The sequence below is a fragment of the Alligator sinensis genome, unplaced genomic scaffold, assembly GCF_000455745.1.
Source record: "Alligator sinensis unplaced genomic scaffold, ASM45574v1 scaffold248_1, whole genome shotgun sequence".
NCBI lineage: Eukaryota > Metazoa > Chordata > Crocodylia > Alligatoridae > Alligator > Alligator sinensis.
This window is the reverse complement of record NW_005842130.1, coordinates 2,059,898-2,085,944: the sequence shown is the minus strand read 5'-3', so window position 1 is coordinate 2,085,944 and position 26,047 is coordinate 2,059,898. Positions and strand designations below refer to the sequence as shown.

At 44.2% G+C, this 26,047-nt stretch overlaps 1 protein-coding gene across 3 annotated transcripts in view; it reads left to right on the top strand.

Moving 5' to 3' along the window:
• The window catches only part of ADAMTS16 (ADAM metallopeptidase with thrombospondin type 1 motif 16), a 184,787-nt gene that overhangs the window by 140,342 nt on the left and 18,398 nt on the right, over positions 1 to 26,047 (top strand). The gene's annotated exons all lie outside the window — the stretch shown is intronic.

Sequence of the window (26,047 nt, the reverse complement as noted above, 5' to 3'; positions counted from 1 at the left end):
TTTTGAATGCATATTTTAGTTCTTTCACCTTGACTCTACTGTTTGTCTTTTAAAATCTTGCCTATAACATATAGAAAAGAATATATAATGAATACCAAAGGCAAGGTTGTTGCTTCATAAATGTAGGCCTTGATCCTAAAAAGACCGCCTTACTTAAATAACTTAATTCACCCGAATGGTCCCATTTAAGTAAGATGATCTGCTAATGTATGAAAGGTCACTGTTTACAAGGGCCTTAGGGTTTACAGACTAAATGAGTGAGTTTGGCAATTGCATGTTGCAGTGCTCATTTTCCTATGAATAATGGTGATTTGTAGTTCAGTGTGTTCCTCTGGATTATTGAGGCCTGGTTCTCATAATGGAACCCCAGGGAGTAAATAGTGGTGTAAGGCTAACCCTTCTCCCAGTGCCACTGATGGGTAATCAGGACTATCTCTTCTTTACAGAGCATCTTTTGGTTACTTCACTCATTGAGTGAAATATTACAGGGAGGGAAATGTCTTTCATCTCATCATTGACCTATTTGATTCCATCATGTTCTGTTTTACTGCAACCAAAGATATAGCAACTTATGAAATACACTTTGATTAGGTTAGTCTGTGTGTATTTTACACAAAACCAGTAAGCACTGCCTGTGGTAGAGGCTGCTGGATGCTTTCCATGTTAAGGCCTCTGTTTTCAGTTGCTAATAACTTTACCAAAGTATCGTAAAAGTTGACATTTTCTAAGCTTAGGCATCAAACTTTATCTTCATGTACATTTTTTAGTTCAAGTGAAAACAGTTTGGCCATTTGTCAAAAAGAGGCTAAAGGAAATGTCTCTTGTTCCTTTGGGGCAGGGAGGAGGGAAGAGTTCCTACAGTCTCTAACGAATTCTTTGCGTTCATATTCCTGAACAGGGACCGGGACATCTCCCCCGCTAGAATTGTGGACAGACCCAGGGGAGGCACCACCATGCCTAGGGTCAGGGATGACCTAGTTAGGGAACTTTTGGAGGGGCTGGACATGTTTAAATCAGTAGGTTCAAATGCTCTTCACCCGAGGGTGCTGAGGGAATTGGCAGGTGTCATAGCAGGGCCCCTGGCATGGCTCTATGAGCGCTCGTGGGGCACTGGCCAGATACCAGAGGATTGGAAAAGGGCCAATGTGGTCCCCATTTACAAGAAGGGGAGAAAGGAGGACCCCAGCAATTATAGGCCAGTCAGTCTTACCTCGGTCCTTGGGAAGACCTTTGAGAAAATTATCGAGCACATCTGCAAGGGCTGAGCAGAGGAGGTAATGCTCAGGAGCAACCAACATGGGTTCATTGAGGGCAGGTCCTGCCTGTCTAACCTTGTTTCTTTTTATGATCAGGTCATAAAGTCCGTGGACAAGGGTGTCAGGGTGGATGTCATCTTCCTGGACCTTAAGAAGGCCTTTGACATGGATTCCCACCACATTCTTTTTAAAAAACTAGGCGACTGCGGCACTGATGCCTACGCAGTCAGATGGGTGGCAAATTGGCTAGATGGTTGCACCCAGAGAGTGGTGGTGGATGGGTTGTTTTCGACCTGAAGGGATGTGGGCAATGGAGTCCCCCAGGGCTCGGTCCTGGGGCCTGTACTGTTCAACATCTTTATCAGCGATCTGGATGTGGGCATGGAATGCATGCTGTCCAAATTAACTGATGACACCAAGTTGTGGAGTGAGGTGGGCATGCTGGAAGGGAGGGACAGAATCCAGCTAGATCTAGACAAATTACAGAGGTGGGTGGATGAGAATAGGATGGAATTCAACACAGACAAGTGCAAGGTGCTGCATCTAGGGAGAAGGAATCAGCAACATACCTATAGGCTGGGGAACACCCTTCTTGTCAACACAGTGGCAGAAAGGGATCTTGGAGTCATTGTTGACTCCAGGATAAACATGAGCTGCCAATGTGAGGAAGAGGTCAGCAAGGCTAACCGCACCTTGTGCATCCACAGATGCATCACAAGCAGGTCCAGGGAGGTGATCCTTCCCCTCTATGCGGCATTGGTCAGGTCACAGGTGGAGTACTACATCCAGTTCTGGGAGCCATACTTCAGGAGGGATGTGGCCAGCATTGACAGGGTCCAGAGGAGGGCCACTCGCATGGTCAAGGGGCAGTGGGGCAGGCCCTATGAAGAGAGGCTAAAGGGCCTGAACCTGTTCAGCCTCCACAAGAGAAGGCTGAGAGGGGACCTGATGGCCATTTACAAACTCACCCAGGGGGACCAGCGGCAATCAGGGGAGGCTCTGTTCCCCCGGGCATTACCTGGGCTTACTAGGAATAATGGCCACAAATTGTTAGAGAGAAGGTTCAGGCTGAACATCAGGAGACATTACTTTACAGTTAAGGCTGCCAGGCACTGGAATGGGCTCTTAAGTGAGGTGGTACTCTCTCCTACCTTGGGGGTCTTCAAGAGGAGGCTGGACAGATATTTGGCTGGTGTGATATGACCCCGGCACCCATTCCTGCCCGGGGCAGGGGGTTGGACCTGATGATCTGTTTAGGTCCCTTCTGACCCTAAGCACATTTAAAGTCTTTTCATTGAGAAGTACTAAAACTCTCCTGCCTTGGAACAGGGAGTAGACATTTTAAACACTAACAGTTTTCTTTACTGCAAATTCTAAGCATTCTCCCCCACCCCCCAGGGGTTGGTTTTAAAGTGAAGGAGGAATCAAAGTGGGGTGCAATTACACCAATGCACTGCCCCTGCCTCCGTGCAGTTCTCTTTCAGCAGAATTCATGCTTGACACAGCTGTACTGGTGCTATCTGAGTTTACCTACATGATTGCAGTAGTGGCTTACTTAGATACAAAATCAGGAGATAATGTAAGGGTCTCCTTCAACCAAAATGTAGTTTCTGCTACATGGGAAGCTAGAATAATATTCCTCAGAGTCATTCTTAGGCTTCCACTGTATGTGCTCTGGCCTTTAGTTGCTTTGATAGTGTTAGAGAGATCTTGTAGTTACAAGAATTTTTTGGAGGGTGATATTTTGTATTGGACCAACTACATAGCTGAGAGAGACCTAAGGCGACTTTTTGGGCACGGGATATCCTTCCTGAGGAAAACTCGTTGAAGATCTTGCTCGACTGAGAGAGAGGTTGCTGTCTGTGTTGGTCTGAAGTCAGACAGAAGGCAGGGCAAGGTGGCATCTTACAAATTAACTGTTTCACAGAGGCATAAGCTTTCATAAACAACATCATACCATCTGATGAAGTAGGGTAGTCTGTTGCCTAAGAAAGCATATGCCTTGCTGAACAAGCTGGTCTTTAAGGCGTCACCCTACCTGCCTTCCAGTTATACAGTTCATCCAATGAAAGATACTACCCAATAAAGCTTTGCAAGTTCTTGTAAATTAAACTGAACAAAGGGATGAACAGTTGCAGTGCTGCAAGAATAAGTAAAACATTCAGATTAGATGCACTGAATAGTTGCTACATTTAAGATGAGACTTGATTGTAACTGATTGGGTTGAACATCCTGAGAAATGACATCTTTAGGTATTTTCAGATGCTTGTGTTTTGCTCTTGGTCCCCTGGGAACACCTCTAGGTAATTTAGGGATTTAACCTCCTCATACCTATATAGTTTTGCAGTCACAGCAAATGCTTGGAATATGTAAACTATTATATCATGGGCCCTTGTACACATATAGTATCTTACATCATCCCTGTGCACTTTCTTAAGTTAAAAAGACATTATAATGCTGTCTAAACTATCCAGACACTTTTTCTATGTTTTGCATCTGATATCTTAGAAGACATTACGATACACCCTGCAGTGTTTGGCTTCAGGCCCACTTTAAACATTTAAACCAGCTGAGCCAGTGTATGAAGTCTATAAATATGAAGTTGCAATACAGCAAAGTTGGCTGTTTGATGGCTGATCATATGTGAAACTCATTACGCCCAAATGGCTGTATTTACATTACATTGCACTGGCAGACTGATAAAAAAAAACATTGTTATTACATTCTAATGAATGATAATAGTTTATTTATCTTACTGCTGTTACTAGTTATTTTACAGTGACGGATTTTGTCATGAAGCCAGTTCACTTGTCTCTTTCCCAAAATGTCTTTGCTAGAATTGAAGGGAAAAAATACAACAGCATAAAACTATCCTATATCCAGTTAAGCACATTCATTAGTGCTTTGCTGAACTTTAAGCAGAAGGTCTTTCCCCTTGACTTCAGTGGGAACATTCATGTGCTTAAGTGATCTCCTGTACCAGGTCCAGGGTACATAGGACTCCAGAGAATTAAGATATTAGCATACAAATTGTATCTGTAGTATATGACATGTAAAAGGACAATTGTTGAGTTACATCAGGAGAAAATGATATGCATTAGTGAATTTAATGAGAGAGGGGAAAAAAGGAACAATCCAGGAGTGTGAAAGAGATTATGGCAACTCATAGAAAAGACTAAGGCATGAATTGTACGTCATCAATATGGAGTTTGGATGTAGACATGGTTTGGCAGTGTCACAAAAAAAAAATTGAAGATCGCCTTCACAAGCAGCAAATGAAGGTTCATAACCGGTTGACTCAGTAGGGACTAGGTAATAGAAGGATTCTTTTTCAGGCCTCCATTTCTGCTCTTACACTTCCTTGGCAATAGGTTAAAAAAAGAGTGAAGAGAATTCACACAATGGTCTGCAGACATAATTACTTGGAGGTAGAAAAGTGTCTACAAAAACATAGGGCAGGGCTGAAAAGCAAGTCCGGTTGGTTAGAAAAATAATTAGGGTCAGATTCCATGTCAACAATAGGATGAGTAAGTGGACTTCAGTGCTAAAGTGTGATTCTATTCCATTGTGTTCAAGTCCATTGAAAACTGTTCAGACAGAAGGTGTGTGTATTCTCCACCTCCTCCTCTTCACTGCTTTTTTGTGACTCAGTCTTAAGGGTCAGGTGACGGTGTATTACAAAAGTAGATGCATTAACCACATATATAGAGAATGCTTAAAGTTGTTTGGAAAATAGGATATAGGTTTCACACAAATATGGTTATGTTTGTATCAACATTTTTAGATTTTCTGGCTTGATGTTTGAAATTTTCTTAATTCACAGTGTTTGGGTCTTTTCTTCTATCTCTACACTCACTGCTTCCCCTTCTCCCATCCCTCACCCAATCTTGCCTCAAAGACTTGTCATCTTTCAGCCTAGTGTGGTTAAGACACACTAGTTTCTTTAGCCAGGGGCACACAAGAGTGATATGCCTAACATCCTGTCCAGATACCTTTGACTCCCCATCCCAAAACGACCAGTTGCCCACTTACAGTTGGGTCAACTGGGCATTGACCATCAGCATGAGTCTGGAGCTATAGCAGGGTGCATTAACTCTTCTGTCACTGCATCCTTCTCACTAGGTAGAGATAAGTGGGAAATATTTCTAACGTGATCTGGGCAAAATAAAAGATAAGCTCATATTTATAGTAAATTAAAAAATAAGAATTGAAGATGAGTAGAAGCAAAATATGCAGCAGTGTAAGAAAGTATACAATGAAGTCCAGAAATTAGGTCATGTTATATACGCTGTAAAAGAATCTGAAATGATTTGTAATTACCTTAAGAAAGAGGAAGATCGACTAAAATGAAAAACAGAAGTATATGTAATCTTGATACATTCAGACTTATCAACAGCACTATCCCTGTTAAGAAGTAATTTTACACCATGGACTTTTTTTTAAACTTAGCAACCAGGAAACGCTCTAAGTTTTATTTTTAAAATAAGCTTGACGTGTGAGTTTATCTTCCAGTTAGCCTGCAGATGTCTAGTGTCATAACCCAAGGGTATGATTTTGTATGTGCTTCGGCACTGCAGAATTATTTCCCGCCACGAGGAGCTTTCTTTGCAAGGTGCAATTCTCAGATGCATGGAGAAAACCCCGGTGCAAAGGAGATCCCGCCATTCGCATGCAAATTTGTGTCCCACTATTGGCCAGTTCTAAATTATTCCCACGTGGTGGCTAGCGATTGGCTTGCTAGCCGTATAAGAGGCTTGAGCGGTTTCCTCCCAAGTTGGAGAACTCCGAGGAGAACCCCGCAAGGGAAGACTCCGTAACCATCTTGTGGAGAACTCTAAGTGCGCCGTGGAGCTTAACAAACCCCGCGTGTGCCTTAGAGGAGGATACAGGGGCCTGATCAACCTCTAGCCTCTCCCCGTCGCCACCTAATCCTTTGACGTACCCTTCCCTGCACGCTCGTTCCATGGAGCCTAACAAGCTTTGTGTGTGTGTGTATCCAGAGCTCTGCCCGAGTTATTTCAAGAGGCTCGAGTTTTTCTACGGGTCTTGTTCGTACGAGTTTTGTAACTGCAACTTAAGCGAAGTTTTCTCCTGCCTGCACCGCGACCATCTACGGTGTAAGTAAAATAATCTTTAATCAACCGCTACACGTCCGTGCCTAATTCTAGTCCACCAGCCTGCATTCCCCGACCCACATGCCAGGGCTGCTGGCCACAGCCCGCCGCGCCCCCCCGAAGGCCTCTGACTGCTCCCGGCCCGCACATCTAGTAGTGCTGTAGATGTCTAGTAGTGATCAAATGAAAAAAGTTTTTGGCGAGATGGACCTCAAATAGATGTTTAATATTGGGTTAGTTTATTTGATTTTAGAGCATTCAACTATCTACCATTTACATGTGTTCCTTTCCTGTGTAAAAATGCAAGGTGTAGTTTGTGATACTTACTCTTCAACTTTGATTCCATGTTATAACACCAGAATTTAGGTTGGTAAGGTGATAGTTTTTATATTCTTTGCACCGCATAATTATTAAATATTGTTTCTTTCTAGTACTGTTTTTGTAAAAACATTAACATTCTGGTTCTTCCTTTATCTAGTTAAGATCTTCATCTATATAGATTTAGTTTCTTCAGGGTTACAAAGCTCTTATGTTTCTACTTAAGTTGTTACTGTGATATACTGTATTTACTCAAATATAAGATGACCCTGATTATAAAATAATCCTCCAATAATTAGACTCTTATATAGAAAATTTATAAAGTTGTTATAATTTTCCAGGTATAGAATTTAATTGTTGGAGGTTTGCTTTGCATTTTTCCCCTCCCATTGCTACAACTGGAGGGAGGAGGAGGGGTCAGGTGGCCACCTTGCCCTCTTTCCCCACAACTTCATCCCCCTGCAGTCCTTCCCCTCTCCCCTTGCTTTCACACCATGCTCTTCCTGAGCACATGGAAGTGAGGGGCAAGTTTGAAAACACTGATTTTGAAATAAACAGGCCTATAGTAATTTGCAAAAAGGCAAATTACTATGGGTATCCATAGACTTTGTTCATCCAGGATTGATGCATTTTACCTTTTTTGAACTGCTGCAAGTTTTAGCACAGGTATTCCATAAACATGCTTTCAAGCAGCACTTGTGCACCTACTTACATATAGTACAAACTTTTTTGGTTTTTTTAAGGAAAATTTTTTGTCCCCCAGATCAAATTAGCCAAATCAGGTCCAAATCCATTTGATTTATGCAAGAACCGTATGTGTCCGTGCTACTGGCAAGTATCCTCCACCCCAGCCTGTGGCTTCAGATGCTTCCAAATCCTTTGGCAGCATTCTACATGCAAGCCCAAGCCTAGAGGCTTGGGGTTCGGATACCCCTGAGTTTTGCTTGCCCTCAGCCATGTGGCCGCAGAAGCAAGCTAGGGAGGAGTTTCCCATTTCCATAAAGTTGGCATGTAGCTGAGATCCTCCCACTGGCAGCTGGCCAGTGGGAAGCTAACTATGAGGCTATCATAGGAAGTCCTGTATGTAACCAGACAAGGGTGCAACCTTCTACTACACAGTGTTAATTTAATTGTGTTTCCTCAGTCACAGTATTCCCCTGCCACCATCGTGGTCATGGTATGTCCCCTTCCATGTAACTATCTATGCATGATATAAATTCAAAACAAAAGGCTCATGATTTACTATTTAGTTAATTGGGCTGGGCCACAGTAGAGTTAACAGCATTTCAAGCGATGGTGATCCCACAGCTTAGCACTGCTCAATAGAGCTGTGCAAAATTTCAACAGATGTTTCATTTCAAAGCTGTTTTGATGCGTTGATGCGTTTCAAGCTCGAAACACTGAAATTGAAATGAAACAAAAGGCTTTGAAACAGCTTCAAAATGAAACAAGATCACTCAAAACATTTCAAAACTTTTGAAGCTGGGCTTGCTGCAGCTAAACAAACTAAGGAGAGGGAGGGGGAAGTGGGGGGGGAAGGACTGCTCTCTGATATTGACAGCTAGCTCCCTGTTTGATTCTCTAGGTCTCTGATTTAGTTCCCCAGCTCTTCCCGGGGGGCGTGGGTCATCTGTGCATGGGGTTTAAGCACGCTGCCATTGAAATTCAGCACGCAGATCTGGGGGCCTATGCCCCCTGGGAAGAGCTGGGAAAATGATCAGAGAGCTTGAGGAATCAAACCAGGGGCTGGGGAACTGAACTGGGAGTTCCCAGTTGGATTCCCCAGCTCTCTGATCTTTCCCCCACCTCTCTGATCACTTCCCCCAGCTCTTCCCAGGGGGTGTGGACCCCCAGATGATGCAGGATGACAGCAGGCTGCTGCTGCTGGCTGGGACCGGCACTGGGCACAGCCCATGCTGAGTACTGGGAAGACTAGTGCTGGCGCTGGCTTTAGCTGGCAGCAGCAGCATGCTGTCATCCCACACACAGATCTGGGGGCTCACACCCCCTGGGAGGAGTCTGGCACAGTCCTGCAGCCCTTCTGGGGGACATGGGCCCCTGGATCTGTGTGTGGGATGATGGCAGGCTGCCACTGCTAGCAAGTGATACCAGTTTTGCAGTTTGAGGTGCAATTTCCTAGAAACCCCTGCATCTATAGCCTTGAAAAGTGGCAAGCTTTATGCCCTCAGAACGGGGTACCACTCCTGCAATTTTCATCTGAATCAGGCAAGAAATGACAAATATATAGGCATTTTCATGATTCCCCATTATAGCCATTGGGTGAAACGTTGAAACGCATTGAAACAGCGAAACAGTTTCAATTAAATGAAATGGAACAGTGCTCCAAAATGCAACAAAACAAAACACTGTTCCTTCAAATGGGGAAATGGAAGTCGAAACAGAATGATGCTGTTTCACACAGCCTTACTACTCAGTATGTGTGTGCACTCCAGATACCCTACACAAAGGATTAATGTGCTAATTAGCCCCCACTCGTGGCTGGAACCAGATGTTCTTGTCATGACTCCTGGGAAGCCTCCAAAAATTTATATGCAGATGAGGAGATACAGGGCAACCTGGTCTGGCTCTACTTCGTGGAGGGTGGAGCCACACATGAACAACTGGTGCCTCCCAAGACTGGGGAGTGGAGGGCACCATGGCAGCAAATGGGGACCACCCACAGCCATTAGTGGTGGTGAGCGGGGACCGCCCACAGCCGCTGGCATTGGCAAGTGGGGACTGCCCATCCGTGTCAGTAGTGGGCATCGAGCAGGGACCACCTATCAGTGTCAGCGGCGGCCAATCTCGGGGGAGGGGGCACATGCCCCCCATGCCTCCCCCCATGTGCCATCTATTGAGCCACACTAATTATATGTGACAGGCTGAGATGGGGGGACAGCAGAGAGTATTGTAGGTGAACTGTTTGGGCCTGGTTTGGTGATGTTTGCCAGACATTTAAGAGTGGTGAAGAAACAAGAATTTTGGATATGGGAAAGAAAGGCACAACTCAGCTGTGAGAGTGAAGAGGAAGTTGAAATGTCTTTAATGCAGTGGCTCACTATAATTGTAAGAGAAGTCAGCACTGGTGGGAACTGAGCACAGTGGGCACTACCATATATTATTTTCAGGTGGGCTGCAGTAACCTAGCCTTGTGGTAGGTTCCTATCAGTATATTTGCACAATATAGGCGACATATTTTATAGTCATGCTCAATGGTGGCTGCATTTAATCACTTTTGGCAGCAGTTTAATGATAGACAATGTGTGTAGTGAGGTTACCTTGTATGCAAATGTAAGACCAGGAGCATTTTCCCCCATGCTGATTTGGAGGAAAAACCTTGTCTTAGATTTAATTAAATAAGGCACCTTATGACTGAAATAATCATCAGTCAATCAGACTCTCAGTCCATTGTATAGAAAACAACAGAGGCACCATAATATCTGCTCTGTTAGAGAGGGCTACTTCCATTTCTGTTCCTCCCTGTACATTGTCTACATGCTATTTCTTCCCTCAATACTTTGTCTCTAATGTCATTACTTTGTCCCATTGAGTGGTGGGGATTGGGAAGGATAGGTAGCCATGTCTTTCTAAACCCCTGGAAATAATGAACAGCTCCTCATTCTGCTGCACATTCCCAGTTTCCTTCCTCCATCACCAACATGTTTGTTGTTATTCACCGCTGGTGTGCTGGACAGACACGGGAACACAGACTACCGTTCTGGAAGGAGCCTGCATGTCTGTGTTTTTTAAAAGTAGCTTCCTCATTACATAATACCATACCCCCTTCCTTCTTTTGAACGAAGGGATTGCAAGGGAATAACTTGCCTTACTCGCACAGTCCTTTTTCAAACATGGCTTCTTCCTCCTCTCACATGGAAGTTATGTGTTTCTGATTGGGTGCAGTGGTGTGTAAAATGTATATTCAGCATGTTGTTAACTTTGTCCATCTCTGTATTTATTTATTGCATACATAAACATGCACACACTAAGAGCACTTTTACATGTGCTCTGGAGGTGGCAAAGGGAGGGGGTGTGTTTTAATTGAAATGGCTCGGAGAGCTCCTCTAATTAAAGCACCTCAGTGTCTTGTGTATCAGCATCCCCGTGCTTTAAAATGGTGGCGGGGGCACTTGAACTAAAGTTCATTTGACAAGCTTTAGTTCAAGGGCCCCCACCACCATTTTTAAATGCCAAGATGCTGATACATGAGCCGCAGGAGGCTGCTGGAGCATGGTAATTACCATGCTCCAGCAGACTCGATTAATCAAGTCTGCTTTGATATACTGTAGTTTCAGTGTGTTGGAACCACCTCCCCACTTGTGTACAGGCACCCTGAAATGTGGGGCACTTGCACAGCTAGAAAACTGTCATTTCAATCTGTAAAGTGAAATAGGGCTTTGTCCTTAATTATAATACAAGGCTATAATGGGGGAAGCTAATAGCTGAATTGTCTTTGTCCAAGCCTCAAAAAAATATATTTAAATTTATTATAGTACAAAGAAATAAGAAAACCTCAGCAGAGAATAATTATGAATAGTTTTCTCTGTAAATCTTAGTATATTTTGTTCAAATGTCCGCACAAAACCTACCCGCTGTTGTGACTTAGTGATGTTATCCCTGTCTGCCATGCGTGAGACCTGGGCTTGATTTCTGGACACGCATGTAATGACAGCTGTTGATGCACTGAACATCCAGAGTCAGTCTGACCTTTAAATTTTGTCTCGGTGATCTAAAGTGGGGATGGAAGGTCTGGGCAGTCTCCATTCCTCCATACTCCTGCCTAGGAGTACAAGTCAAAGGTCCTGGGAACCTCTTATGCATACACCATGATCTAGAAGGATCAACAGTTGCCTACTACCTACACTAGCCTAGATGGCTGGTTGATATATCCTGGTGAAAACAAACCAGTTTCTGTAGCCTACAGCCTGAAAGAGTGGGTTTCCACTTACTGCTGGTTCAATTGGTGTTGGCCTCCAGTACAGATCTGGAGCCTGCCTTGAGCCTATATCTGCATTCATAGCAAGACAGCCAGGCTTTGCCACTTTGCCCTAAGGGAGTTAATTATTATTTAACAATTTATTGTTCATTTTTTACAGTTTCTCACCAACATTTTGATAGTTGAAGTAATAATATTAGAAAAATAAGAGTGAAATTTGTATGTCTCTTGTACATCGTTATCCTGACCAGACGAGTCATCAGAACTAAGACAGGGGGGTTATATTTTGAAGAAGTCTGAGATTGGCTTCTGTATTTAGCTTGTCTTGCATACGACTGAATTTTCTTGACCTTATAAATGTAATCACATTAAATCCAAGTGACAACAGACTTCTGAGACAAGAAAATCTGTTAAAAAATAGTTTCTTGCCAAAAAATAGTAAAATTAACACTGACACTTTGTTCTGCTTCAGATCTGATGTCCTACAGCAGATTGTCTTTGTTTGTCATACTAAAATTAACCTTATCACAATATTTAAACAGGAGACTTTTGCTGTGTTTCGTTCTTTCCAAGCCTCAGCTGGTTATTATGAGTGCAACAAAGCAGTGTAGCGTTCATTCAACTGGCTAAGAGAGGAGCTGCAAAAATGTTCATCCAGAAGTGCTGACTGGGACATTTGAGGTTCACTCAGTTAGGGCTTGGTTTGCTGTTGCTAATTTCTTTCTTTCCACGCTGCCACTGCTTGCCAATCAGCTGTCATCAACCTGCTCTGCATTCTGAACTGAGGTCTGAAGCTTGTTGTCAGGCACCAGGACTAGAGGAAGAAGTGTGCCAGCAGATATCGGAGCAGTCTGCCTCCTGCTTGTATAGCTAGTGAGTGAAACATCTGTCCAAACAGAAAACACAGGAAAATATAGTTGTAAAGTCCCTGCCAGTCTATCTGGATTTCCTTCTGCAGTTCTTAACTGTAGCTGTTTAGGAGAACTTTGAAACAAAATACATGTGTGAGTATTAAACACAGTGGGCCTCATCCTTTGTTTTTGTATATCAGTGTAATAATTCCATTGCCTTCAGACAAAGTTGGGTAAATGTGATAGTTTTTATTAAACCAGCTAAATAGTTGGAAAATTGTTTATTGCAAGCTTTCAGGCACAAACACCCTTCTGCGCCTGAAAGCTTGCAAAGAACAATTTTTCCAAGTATTTAGTTTGTCTAATAAAAGATATCATGTTTACCCAAAGAACCTTGCCTGCCTGTGTCCTTAGACCAACATGGCTACAAACAATACCATTGACTTGAAACGCATTACTCCTGAACTACGCAAGTTAAAACGAATGGGGATTTAAGGCTTAGTTTTTTCCTTTGCTGCTTTACTAGTCAGAAGTTAGGAATGTATCCAAAATGAGGTTTTGAAATTCTCTGCAGTCTCCTTGTACAATAGCCTGAGTCTTCTACCTTTCCTACTATAGTCCATATTATCAATTACTCTTTAGGATTTGCTGTATTTCAAGCACATGCATATTTTATTAGACCTTTTTTCTTTAATATTAGAAATGAGTAGCAATGTACACAGCAGATTTAGGATGTAGCTCTTTCATTCAATGCAGAGTTATGAATATTTGAATATGCTGACTAAGTTAGATGTATCGTAAGATTTGTGTCCCAGACATCACTCTTCCTCTTTCACATACACATTTATTCCTTTTTCCCCATACTTCCTCTGTTTTTGCCATTATATTATAAAGTCTTTTGGGTGGGAACATGTTTTTACAGCTCCTAGGACATTTGGCATATTCCTGAAATATAAATCATAATTCTGGAAATGGAAAGGAATGTTTTAACATTTAAATATAATATAACATGCAAATGTGTAGTTTGTCAGCTGATATTTTACCTAGGTGTAGAGGAGAACATTTTGCTCTGCCTATAAATCAGGCTCTCTTCTCAGGACTTGGAAATCTAACATTTTTCAAGCTGTGTAGTCCTGTGAGCTAAGCACAGACCGTCAAAAAGCCCAAGGCTGAATCGATTCAGTCTTTGCAGGTTAGTCTAAGATGCAGGGATTAAACTGAGAAGCAAGTGAACAGACATTCACTTTTGATTCAGGAAACGCAGCCACATGCCTGCAGTGGCTCAGGTCAGAAGCCGAGGGGCACTAGACAGCACCATACCTAGACTCCTGGCAGCCCGAGGCAAACTTTTAGTATTGAGCCCCCCTTCGGCAGAGACAATAATAATAATAATAATGATAATAGGACAAAACATTTACTATTTTTAGGCCCTCTTTGTGTCTGGGTGCCCAGTTCGCCCATACCTATGTCTAGCCAAGGTGCTAGAGCACACCTCCCAGCCTGCCAGCCACTGCCAAGGGGAAGGGACTGAAACTCCAAGGCTTTTCCCCCCCTCCCTGCTTGAGTAGACGGAGTGTGGCCAGGCCCCAGCTCAGGGCTAGCATGCTGAGGCCAGGGAAAGGGGTGCTTTAAACCCCCCACTGTGGCCTGCATGAGACCCCAGCCTGGCTCCCAGAGCATCAGCTATCACGGCACTAGCTGCCCTGCACAGCAAAATCTACCACCTCTGTTCTTCCCCTTCCCTCCCAACTGAGTGACTGCTGCTAGCCACTGCAGTGCTAAATCTTGCACCCAGACTCTCTGGTGACCTTTCGACTGAAGAAGGAAGTGTGAGGAAGGTCATTTTCAGCCTGCCCTGGAAAGGGGGTGGGCAGCTGCTTGGACCCACTTCACTTTCTTCTTTAAAGTGAAGCATTGGGTGGGGGTGGGAGTAGAAGGGAGGCAGGGGGAGATGGGCTGTGGGGAATGCTCAGCCTGCATTTCATTTAATGCGGGGGGGATGTGAGGGCTGTGTGTCTGCAGGGGAGGTGTGGGGGGGGTTTGTGCAGGGAGTGTGTGTGTGTGTGTGTGTGTGTGTGGGGAGAGTGGGGGAGCATAGGGGGTGCATGTGTGTATGGGGGAGTCATGGGTGTATGCGTTAGTGTGTGTGTGTCTATGTGCATGTGTGTGCATCTGCACGTGGGTCTGGATGGAGTGTGTGTGTTTGCACATATGTCCATGTGTGGGTGTGGAAGGGTGTGTGTGCATGTATGTTTGTGTGTGTGTGTGTGCGTGTGTGCGCGCACGTGTGTGTCCAAGTGTGGGTCTGGAGGGGTGTACATGTGTGTGTATGTGCACACGTCTGTCCCTGCACATGTCTGTGTGCATGTGTGTGTGTGCATGCGTGCGTGGGCACAGTACCTGCTTCCAGAGTGCCTTGAAGGCAGTGCTTATTGGTGTGCATGTGGGTGTGCTCCCAGGCATTGGCCAACAGCCATTTGGTCTACTGCAGGGCTCGAGCAGGGAGTGGGGCATGAGGGGGAGAGAGAACAGCCTGGGAAGGACTGCTTACCTCCTCAGGCAAACCTTGGCTGACAGCCTGATGGCTCCAGGGGAAGAGCTGGATCCTTCTGCTAATCCAGCAGGGTGGCGGAGGGGGTGTATGTGTGTGCCCGGCTGAGGGTGGGGGTAGCAGCAGCAACCAGAAAGTGGCAGAGAGCAAGAGTGAGCTCCGCACTGAGCCAGCAGCATAAGGAATGTGCAACTGGTGGGGGAAGCAGTGTGGGGCAGCCTGTGTGTGAAGCAGCTCTGTGGCATCAAGAGCAAGGTGCATGCCCCAAGGGTCCTGGGGGCTCTGGTGTGCACAGGCAGTGGATGGCCAGGAAGTGGCATGGAAGCAATGCCACTGCAGCTGCAGGCAGGCACCTTAGTGGCCAGACTGGCCATATGGGATGAGCCCTTTGTGTCAGGGGCTGCTCAGGCCAGCTTGGAGGCCATTGGCACAAAGCCAGACAGGGCAGCCACAGGCACAAAGGGCTCATCTTGTGTGGCCACTCTGGCTGCCAAGGCACCTGCCTGCAGCTCCAGCAGGATTGCCTCTATGCCACTGTCCGTGCACACCAGGGCCCCCAGGACCCTTGAGGCATGCATCTTGCTCTTCCTCTTCAGCCTCCTGATGCTGCAGAGCTGCTTCACGCACAGGCTGCCCCATGCCACCTCCTCCACCAGCTGCAGGTGCCTCATACTGCCAGCCAGGTGTGGGGCTTCCTCTCACTCTCTGCCACTCTTGGGTCACCACTGCCAACCCCAGTCAGGTACACACATACACTCCCCCTGCTCGGCTGGATGAGCAAGTAGACCTGGCTTTTTCTCCAGAGCCATCAGGCTGTCAGCTGGGGTTTGTTTGCGGGGGACAGGGGAATAGTCCCTCCCAGGCTGTTGCCTCCCCCACGCCCTGCTCCCCACTCAAGCAGAGAGCAGGGGGCATGGCCATGCCCTGGCCTGGGGCCAGTGCACTGAGCCAAGAAAAGGGGGTTTATACCCCCTTCCTGGCCCCAGATCCCAGCCAGGGTTTGCCAGGGTGGGCAGTCCCTCCCAGGGTTTCTACTCCCCACCCCCTCCAGTGGGGAAAAGTCTAGCAGGGGCTGCACCACTCTCCCCCCATCAGACCCAGCTGCAGTCCCCAGCCAGGTTTCCCACCTCCACCTGCTTGTCAGCCAGCCCTCACTCCTTCAGCTAGGGGGCAGAGGGACAGGGCCAACCCTGTTCTCTGGAGCAGATCGCACAGACCATCTCAGGGCTTCAAAGCATCCTGGGATGCTGGGGGACTGTGGTTTAACTTGAACCAGGAAGACAGAACTGGGACAGAAGTTTCATAAACTGGTTTGATGCAAATCAGTTAAGTCTGATACAACATTCAACTAGGTTTATCTTAAACCAGTTGCAGACATTTTGAAACTGGTTATGAGCACTGAACTTCGGTTCTGTTACAGGTTTAAACTAGATTCTGATCACTTAAACCAGTTAATGTGTAACGTCTATCCCTAGTTCTGGAGGCCAAGGCTTATATTCCATTTCACTTGTTAGGCATCTAAATAGATTGAGGTAGTATTCTTTGCTTTGGCTGAGGGTGATAAGTGTGTAGCAGTATTTGCAGACTGGAGGAATCTGACAGGGGCTACAACATGAATGCTCCTGCTGTGACCCACATTGAAAATGTGGATATAATGAATAATAAATAGCAAAAGGGCATGGACGACCATAGCTTCATAGGCAATTAGGGTTGGAAGAGACCTCAGGAGGTCATCTAGTCCAATCTCCTGCTCAAAGTAGGACTATCCCCAATTAGATCATCCCAGCCAAGGCTTTGTCTAGCTGGGTCTTAAAAACCTTCTATGATGGAGGTTCCACCACCTCTCTAGGTAACTTGTTCCAGTGCTTCACCCCCTCCTAGTGAGAAAGTGTTTCCTAATATCTAACTTAAACTTCCCTTGCTGCAACTTGAGACCGTTGTTCCTTGTTCTATCATTTGCCACTACTAAGCACAGTCCAGCTCCATCTTTTTTGGAACCACAATTCAGGTAGTTATGGCTGCTATCAAATCCCCCTCCACTGTTCTTCTCCACACTAAATAAGCCCAGTTCCCTCAGCCTCTCCTTATGAGTCATGTGCCCCAGCCCTCTAACCATTTTCATTGACCTCTGCTGGACTCTACAATTTGTCCACATCCTTTCTGTACTGGGGGCACCAAAACTAGATACGGTTCTCCAGATGTGGCCTCACCAGTGCTGATTAGAGGGGAACAATCACTTTCCACTTTCTCACTCCACTTGATACTGGCTGAGAACTAGACATCGAGCCACTGATTACTACCCTTTGAGCCCAATGATCTAGCCAGTTTTCTGTCTACTTTACAGTCCATTCATCCAACCCATACTTCCTTAACTTGCTTGCAAGAATGTTGTAGGCAATCATATCAAAAGCCTTGCTAAAATCAAGGTATATCACATCCATCACTCTCCCTTCATCCACAGAGCCAGTCATCTCATCATAGAAGGCAATCAGGATGGTCAGGGATGATTTGCCCTTGGTGAATCCATGCTGGCTGTTCCTGATCACTTTCTTTTCCTTCAAGTGCTTAGAAATTGATTCCTTGAGGACCTGCTCCATGATTTTTCTAGGAACTGAGGTGAGACTGACCAGTGTGCAGTTCCTCAGATCCTCCCTCTATCCTTTCTTAAAGATAGGCACCATATATGTCTATTTCCGATCATCCAGGACATCATCTGTTCACTATGATTTTTCAAAGATAATGGCTAGCAGCTTGGCAATCATATTGACCAATTCCCTTAGCACCCTCAGGTGCATCATTTTCAGTCCCATGGACTTGTACACATCCAGTTTTTACAAATAGTCCCTAACCTATTCTTTCACCAGTGTTGGCTGCTCACCTCCTCCCCAAACTGCGCTGCCAGGTGCAGTAGTCTGGTAGCTGATCTTGCCTGTGAAAATTTTCCATGTCATCTGTCACTAGGTTGCCTTCCCTATCAGTAAGGGACCCACACTTTCCTTGATCATCCTCTTATTGCTGACACATTTTGGAGAAACCCTTCTTGTTACCTTTCATGTCCCTTGCTAGCTGCAACTCCAGTTGTACTTTGGCCTTCCTGATTTCATCCCTGCATGCCTAAGAAATACTCTTATTCTCTTCCCTAGTTGTTTGTCCAAGTTTCCACTTCTTGTAAGCTTTCTTTTTGTGTTCTAGTTCATTGAAGAGATCCGTACTAAGCCAAGCTGGTCTTCTGCCATAGTTGCAAGTCTTCCTGTGCATCAGGGTAATTTGTTTCTGCACCCTTAGTGAGGTTTCATTAAAGTACAACCAGCAATCCTGGATTCCTTTCCCCCTCAGACAGACCTCCCAGGGGATCCTGGCCATCAGTTCCTATCTGGGTTGATGTACCAAAAGAGAAAGAACAGTGGCACATGCAAAGAAAGATACAAAAGAGAAAGAACAGTGCTACAATGTCACTACAAACCAGGTCTCATATCAACTTACTGAAAATGATAGGTCACCAAGTAAACAACCCAAGGTTTGAATCAAGACAAAAAACCAAACAAACAGGAGGTTCACAACTTTGGTACACATTTTACAATGGCTGAATTAACAACTGCAGTAAACAAAGCTGCTGGTCTTGATGATATTCATAGAACAAATAAAACCATTTGGACCAATGACAAGGGCCTGGGTATTCCAATTGTACAATATGTGTATAACTACATACTAATTTCCTGACAATACAAGTATATACAATAGAATACAATTCTATTACAATATAATAGAATACAATATGTCTATTACAATACAACCATGTATTGTAGCGCTTCCAAAATGGGAAAAGTTCCCTTAGTTCCAAAGAACTTCAGATCTATAACCTTACTGTGTCATCCTTTAAAACTCTACAAACCCCTTGTCTTAAACTGATTGTCACTAGTTGTTGAAAAGCACCTAATCCCTGAGCAAGCTGGTTTTTGCATCAGTCAAGTACTAAACACCACACAGCACATCAAAGGTGGCTTTTAAAAAAGGAATGGTTATTGGTGCCATATTCGTAGACCTGTCAGCAGTTTATGACACTGTAAACCACTGGAGGTTCCTTGAAAAAATATGTGATGAAAGATTACCAACTGCTACAAATAATACTATTCTTGCTGAAAAAAATGACTAATCTTTGTTGAATTATACAAGAAGTGGAGCTGACAGTGAAAACAAGGGAATGGCCTAACTTAAGGGGCCATTTATTTAACATCTAGTATATGCCATCTACTATACTATACTATTTAACATCTACACCAATGATTAACCAATTCACTCAGGCATGAGAAGTTTTAAATCTGCAGACAAAATATCTACCACAACCGAAGTTAAGAACTTCACCCAAGTCAAGGGCACACTTGTGACAGTGCTCAATGGGTTGTCAGACCGTTACAGCAAAAATCATCTCTGTGAGAATCCGAATAAAATACAGGTTAGTCTCTTCCATCTTCAGAACCAAAGTACTAATAAGTGGATCAGTGTAATCTGGAATAGAATAACCTTCACCTGCTGCTTGAATCCCATCTGCTTGGGTGTGATGCTAGGGTGCATGCTTTAGTATAAAGCACATATAAAAAAGATAAAGTGCAAAGTTTGTTTCCAGAACAATATATTAAAGAAGCTCATCAACTCCAAATGAGTGGCCAACTCAACATTACAAGCTACTGTGTCTGAATTTTGTTCTTTGGCAGCTGAATATGCATGCCTGATCTGGGAAACAATGGCACATGCAAGAAGCTAGACACTGTTCCAGTTGAAAGTTGCACATGCAGTACTGGGTGCCTTAAACCAACAAATGTCAATTGTCACCATCTACTTGGTGGAATTTCCCTACCACATCACTAATGCTCTCCCACATTAGGAGAGCAGCAGCATGCAAAACAGAATGCACCAAGCAGACTGAAGACAAGAGGCCACCACTACATGGCCACATTGCAGTTCCCAGTACACAAACATCATGGAAAAGTTTCCTTTCTACAGCAGCCATTGGATGAAACACCAACAGCCATGTGAACAAAAACATGGCAGTTATGATTAGAGATTACCCAGGAGGAAGTTGCAATCAATATCAAAACCAACATGGAGATGTTTGAACTGCCTCTGAACAGGGGCTGGTGAGACTAAAGTTAACATGCAACTGTGAGGATAGTCCAATAGAAACACCATGTGTGAATGTGGAGGAAACTTTCAAACTATGAATCACCCGCTGGCCTGCCCACATATGTGGATCCATGCACCAACAAGGACGTCTCTAAGGCTAGTAATTGAGTATGTGCCCATATCTGGACCCAAATTTGAACATGGCGATAGCACTTGAGAAGAAGGTAGTATTCTATTCAACTCTTTCCAAGTCCTTGAAAAATAGTTCATGCAAAAGGTCTTTTCCTCTTTGCTGCCTTTTTTATGGCTCAATCCTCAATCCTAACTCATCTACAAAAGTAAATGCACTTCCAGGCCTGTGCCAAGCAGAATTTGAGATGCTTGGGAATTTTAATGTCAGAAACAGAGGCAACTATGGCATTTAGGTCTGTGCAGGGTTAGGTGTCAGTTCAGTGGGGGTTCTGAGGATTACTGTTTTGGGACTTAGGAGCCTAATTCCTGCCCAAGTCTTACTCTTGGCCCTACTTTGAGTCTTTTTGTAGTTTGTCCCATTAGGATTTCAGTGAGTATTTGTGAATATTGTAGAATTATTGGTATCTCTATTTCAGTAAAATATTGTATACATTCCCCACCATAAATGTGCATTTGGGATCACAAGCTATTCTTTAAATGTTCAGCAGTGGAAATCCCTGCAGCTGATGATCTCTTCCCTTACTGTCTGGCATCACTAAAACTGAACTGTAGCAAGGGGTTCAAGTGACTGAACACGTAAAGCAATTATACAAGAAGATACATGCAGGAAACAACATTTTAACATTGTAGATGATAGCTTAAATGCCTGCATCATGTAGATGTTTCCTTTTTAGATGTTGGAGGAGAAAGTGGTGACTTCTCCCAATCCAAGTCTCTGGTTTATACCCATCATTGAAATTATACTGTTGTAACTGTGGTTATTTACTATTAAATATTGTAAAATGTAGGATATTGAGCAGAGCATGACTTGAAGACCTATCCTGGTAGCATTTAAAAAACCTTACTGTTCAGAGAGAATGGAGCATAGTTCTGGTACTTTGCTTGACATCAGTGGTCTCCAACCTTTTTATAGTGAAGATCACATTTTGGAGATAAAGGGCACCCCAGGATCTAACCTGCCTCTCCATCCACCCTGCATCTTGCCCCTTGTCCCATCCCCGCCCCACCCCCTGCCCTACCCGCCGCCCAGAGGCAGCAGAGAACTGGGGTCAGGCCCCAGCCTGGCCTGGTCTGGAATTCTCTGCCACCCAGGGGCACATGCGAGGCTCCCACTGCTGGGCACAGCCCAGCTATGGTCTCAGGGGCCCATGCCCTGCCCACCTGTGCTCCAGAAGCCTGTACCGCCTTCCCACCCTGTGCTCTGGGCACAGCAGGCAGCCCGCAGCAGCAGCTGCTTTGTCCTGGAGCTCTGGGTTCGGGGGCAGCACGGGGTCCCTGCAGAGCTGCACCCAGTGGCAGGAGTTTCCCCCTCCCCTCAACATGCCCCTGGGTGGCGGAGAGTCCCAGACCTGGCTGGGCAGGGGCACGATGCCACAGGAGTCCCTGCTGCTGAGCTGAGCTGCACGTGGCCAGCTGCAGTAGAGCTCAAGGCACAACAGCAGCCGCCACTGCCACCTTTGTCCCCACAGAGATGGGGAGGGAGCCCCCTGTGCTCCTGGAGGAGCCCCCCTGGGGCTCCAGTCCTCCCACCACCCAATGGGGCTGGGGCCCTACTTACCTTCCCCTGCTCCTGGCTGAGCCACAGGTCAGTCCCTCACTGCAGGGGCCTTGATCTGGCCCCTGCCCCTTCCCTCCCCCACAGATTGACCTGCTGGGGCTGGAGGCAGCGGGTGCATGCATGCATGCATGCACGCACAGCTGTCCCACCAGTCCAGGGTTGACCTAAAGAGGCTCGGGGATCAACTGGTCAATCGCGATCCCTGGGTTGGTGACCACTGCTCTACATTAACTCTTTTAAAATTCAGTATGTTCTAATGTTCAAACTGTGCTTGAACTCACTATTCTTGAATCCTTATCTAATCTAAATGGGTCCATTATTACCTTAAATCAAATGAAAGTTCCTCTCTGTCTCTGGGAATTCTCTTCTTTCATTGCAGTGTACTGAATCTTCCATTTTACCTCTACTTTAATCTCACTAACTTCTGACCAAGGAGGCTTGGAGGAGATTCCATCTTCCCTCTTCAGTTAGACTAGTGCTCTCAGTGTATTCACAACTCTGACGAAGTTCTAAGTTCAAACCTCACTCTCGTATGTGGCAGTGCAAACTGCTGCTGCTCAGCTAGTCTTTAAGTTTTTCTTTTTACAAAACTATCAGTATGTGGAGCCCTGCAAGGCAGCTGCAGTGGCACACACAAATTTCTATACATTTAAATAAAAGTAATAGATTTCTGAGGAGGGTGCTCGATTGAACTGGTAGCAAACCCTGTTGGGTTAGCTGCTGCTGAACATATTGTTTGAACCAGAACCTTGTGCATACCTGAGCAGTAGCAGTAACACTTCATGTTGTTCATTTTTTGAAGCACGAGATGCACTCTGAGGCCCAAGGCAGGATGTTGCATCTGATGGGCCAATGCTCTGATTTAGTCTGGCAAAAAGTATTCATGTATTTTTTTTTCCTAATTCTGTGTCAGAAAAGGAAATCCTTTGGCAAAAGCTAGATGTATTATGGATTGCCTGGTTCTATTTAGAGAGGAGTCACATTTTCCAAGGAACAGTGTCCCATGGATCTTAAACATGGAGTTAAGATATTGAGACTGTCTATAACAAAAAACATCTGAAATTGCCTTGGGCTAGAAATCGATATCAGCAAATGAAATGGATCAGCTGTGCTGGGATGTGTCCTGGCACAGCTGATCTGCTTCATAGGGCAAAACATACATCACCTGTTGTCCTGCCTCTTGATTCTGCAGGACAATAGGCGATGTGTTCTGCTGGGGTTGAGGGGCCTGGTTCTATGGACCCCAGGAATTTTTTTTTTTTTTTTTTTTTTGCAAGATTGGGCTCCTTGAGCCCTGGGAGAGCTTGCCTGATTTTCCCTGCTTACCTAGACATGCCCTGGAGATCCTGAGGGCACATCCTGGTGAGCGGGGAAAACCTGGCAGCCTCCCCCAGGGCTTGAAGGACCCAGGTCTGCGCAGAAATTACTGGGGTGCAATATTCTGTGCAAGATAAGGCCCTTCAAGCCCCCAGGGTCCTACTCGGAGTGGCTGGAGAATGAAGGCAGCTCTGGGTTGTCTGTGCTCTCTTGCCAGATAGATGTCTGCCGCAGTAAAGCAGCACAAATTATTACTACCTTCTGTCGTGGCTACAAATCTGGGCATTTGTGGTATGAAAAAGGGTATGGATGTCCATTTGCTTTTGCTTTGTGAAACTATAATTTTTTTTATGGTGACAAAGGCAAGGAACAGCAATTCCACCTGTTTGTCTCTTAAAGAGGCCTACAATAACCAAAGCTCTTCAGAATTGAAACTGCTAGAAAAATGAGTATTATACTTTCTCAAATGACTGGATAGAACTCCCTTTTTCTGCAAATACAAGAAACCCAGGCTAATTTCAGATATTTATGTTTCTCTAAATAGGCTGAAATGACACACAAATGTGTTATTTAAGTTGCTGACACCTCTACTTGGAACATCATGTCTGTTGTACTTCAACTCAGCAAAACCAAGTTTTGTACTGTGAAAGTAAATAATGTCATTGACTTTGCACATGAAGCATTTTGTTTCAAAAAAGTGATGTGCAGGTGCACATCCTTGGGGAAATCCCTTAAGCATTTAGTAGAATTATGTCCTTATTTTTGGAATTTTTAAGCCAATCTACAGCTATAATTCCTCATTAAATGCTATAAATTTAATTAAAATTTGTCTACACAGTCTTTTGGTCCCTGTGAAATGTTTTAGTTTAAATGAAATAGCATCTGTTTAATAGAGACAGACTTTTAGATCTCTATTAAATTCTATAGGATGTTTTTCAGTAAGGAATTCCCCCATATACAGTGAAGAGTACTACATGTCATGGACCTAGTAGGCTGTGTAGGCAATTATGGGGATTATAGGGATTGTGTTTGATACAAATGTAGTAGCATTGAGAGAGTCTATTTTAACCATGTTAATTATGACTAGGGAAGGGTGTGTATTTCTCAAGTACCAAACTCTCCAGTGAACTGAGCAAACTCCTTCAAGATGAGAATCAGTGAAGATAAAATGTAGTCTCTAAATTAATTTTGCTTCTATCAGTTAGAACACATGTTTATACCACCTTCTAACTTGTCGCTGCTTTAATGATGTCCTCTGAAATATATAAATACAGGATGTGTCTGTGAGCATCACATCTTTGTTACAAAATACTGCATCTACATCAAAGACTGACATCCGGAGTATTAATTTTTAAAGGAAACAGTATACTGGAAACACTTTTGTTTAGTACAAAAAAATTATCAATATCAAAAGAGAACAGGAAAGCCATGCAACTAACTATATTTGAAAACAGCTAATAGCCATTGGGAAATGATGCATAAAAATGTTGTAACAGGAAATGCAAGCCTCCACATTAAATCCCTGTCTAAGCTAGCATGAAACACAATGAAGAACACGAAGTGTTTATCTGGTGGGGTGATTTAGACAACAGGAATTCCTTGTTGATGGTTGACTTAATTTGATGAAAATACTGGTGGTGTGGGATAAGCTCCATGGTGCCAAGAGACTCTGAAAATGATGTAATACTTGGCTAACTTTTTTTTTCTCTTTGTTCGTGCCCATTTGTTGTGGGCTCAATAAAAACCAAGCAAAACTGCAGCTGAGGCAGCAAATGTTCTGCCACTTTTCACATTTAGGTCATCATAATGGATTGTGTGATGATGCAGAAATGTATCCTATCAATCAGGCCACTTGTGCTGATTTATACTGGTTTGTGGAGTGGAGTCCTTGTGGACAGGATTCTTTTGACTCTGTAGCCAAGAGTCTTTTTAGCCCATCCAGGATTCTAGATACAAATGTCTTCCATTTAGGAAAGGGGAACATTGATGTATAGCCAATAGCAATGGAAAGCAGGGGACTGGCGTAGCTAGGATGGGTTAAAATAGTAGTGATAGAAAGATCAAACTAGATTTTTGGTGAGAAAAGGCTTGTAGAGGTTGAAATTTTGGGGAAACAGAGAATAAATACAGGGAAAACAGACAGAAGTAAACCCATCACTAATGTAAAACATAAAGGGCCAGATTTTATTCCATCTATTAGGCATGTAAGTGGACGTAGGCTACCTAAATGTGATTCTGGTCAGCCATTCTCGAATTCCTAAAAAACAGTTAATGGAAAAAGAAAAGGGTGTACATGGATTAGAACTGCACAGATGAGACTAATATTAGTGAAGTTGCTATGCCATGCCACAATCTGATGTTACAAACTTCAAAAAGCAAATAAGAATGAGCCAGAATGGTCACAGAGTGTGTTCATAATCAGCTGAGGTCAAATTTCCCAAGACTGTAGACCAGTGATTCTCAACCTGGGATGCCTTGAGATACTTTCAAGGGTGTCTCAGGGTGTCACACAATGTCAGCACATTTAGATGTGCAAACAGATTTCACAAGATAAATCAGAGAGTTCAAATAGGAATCCATAGTGTTAAAAACATTCTGAGATCTTTGCAACAAAAGAATTGCTCTGGCATGTTTATTTAGTCAAAAAAAGAATGAAAACTAAGAGCTGGCACTTTCAGTGATGTGCCTTGAGTCTAACAAGGTTGAGAACCATTGTTTTAGATACTGCTTTGGGAACATCTCTAGCATATGCGCACTTTTCATTTGTTGTAGATCAACCTGAATATCACAAGACAAACACCTGTGGCTCTTTTGATTTTGGAGAGTACATATT